Source organism: Otolemur garnettii, unplaced genomic scaffold (assembly GCF_000181295.1).
Source record: "Otolemur garnettii isolate 467f Iridium unplaced genomic scaffold, OtoGar3 scaffold00159, whole genome shotgun sequence".
Classification (NCBI taxonomy): domain Eukaryota; kingdom Metazoa; phylum Chordata; class Mammalia; order Primates; family Galagidae; genus Otolemur; species Otolemur garnettii.
Window position 1 is genome coordinate 1,674,121 of NW_003852554.1, and position 998 is coordinate 1,675,118.

The following is a 998-nucleotide window of genomic DNA, read 5'->3' on the forward strand; positions in this document are numbered from 1 at the left end:
AACTACTGGGCTCAAGCGAGTCTCCTGCCTCAGCCTCCCAAGTAGCTGGGACCATAGGCACCCGCCACAATGCCTGGCTATTTTTTGATTGCAGCTGTCATTGTTGTTAGGTGGGCCTGGTAGGTGGGCCTGGGCTGGATTCGAACCCACCACCTTAGGTGTACGTGGCTGGCACCTTAGCCACTTGAGCCACAGGCGCCTAGCCAACCACGAGGTTTCTAAACATCTTATTGGTGTGGTCCCGCAGCAGCTTCATAGGAGCTCAAGATAGAGAAAGGGTATTTGAAATAGATTTGTGGGTGTGATGTTTTACTAACGGAGTCAAGTATAATTTGATACAGAAAACTCCTCAAATTTAAAAAAGATTACATAAGTTTGTCCTGAAACCTACTGCAATAATACCAAATAAAAAGAGATTTTAGGGTATATATTTTTAAAATGTGAATAATATTGTTTCTTTTTTTGTTTGTTTTTGGTTGGGGCTGGGTTTGAACCTGCCACCTCCGGCATAGGGGGCCAGTGCCCTACTCCTTTGAGCCACAGGAGCCACCCAAGATTGTTTCTTGTACAATACATACAACTATAAGAAAAAAGGAATGAAGGAAGGGACAAGTGGATACTCATCAGCTTCAGGACAGTAGTTACTTCTGGATTGGAAAGAGCCTACTGCAATGGAAAAGGAAAGGCTTTGTCTCTGTGTATAGTGTGTTTTATCCTTAAACAAAAAGGATGGTCTATAGCAAATATGGCCGAGCAGTAATATTAGGTCTAGGTGGCTGGTAGATAGATGTCTCATTCTTTTCTGTATGTTTGAAGTATTTCATAATAAAAAAAATAAAAACACTGAAATGAAAAAAAAAAAAAAGACGGCTCCACGCTTGTCGCTCAAGTGGCTAAGACCCAGCCACATACACCAGAGCTGGCGGGTTCAAATCCAGCAGCCCCGGCCTGCCAAACAACAATGACAACTACAACCAAAAAACAGCCGGGCGTTGTGG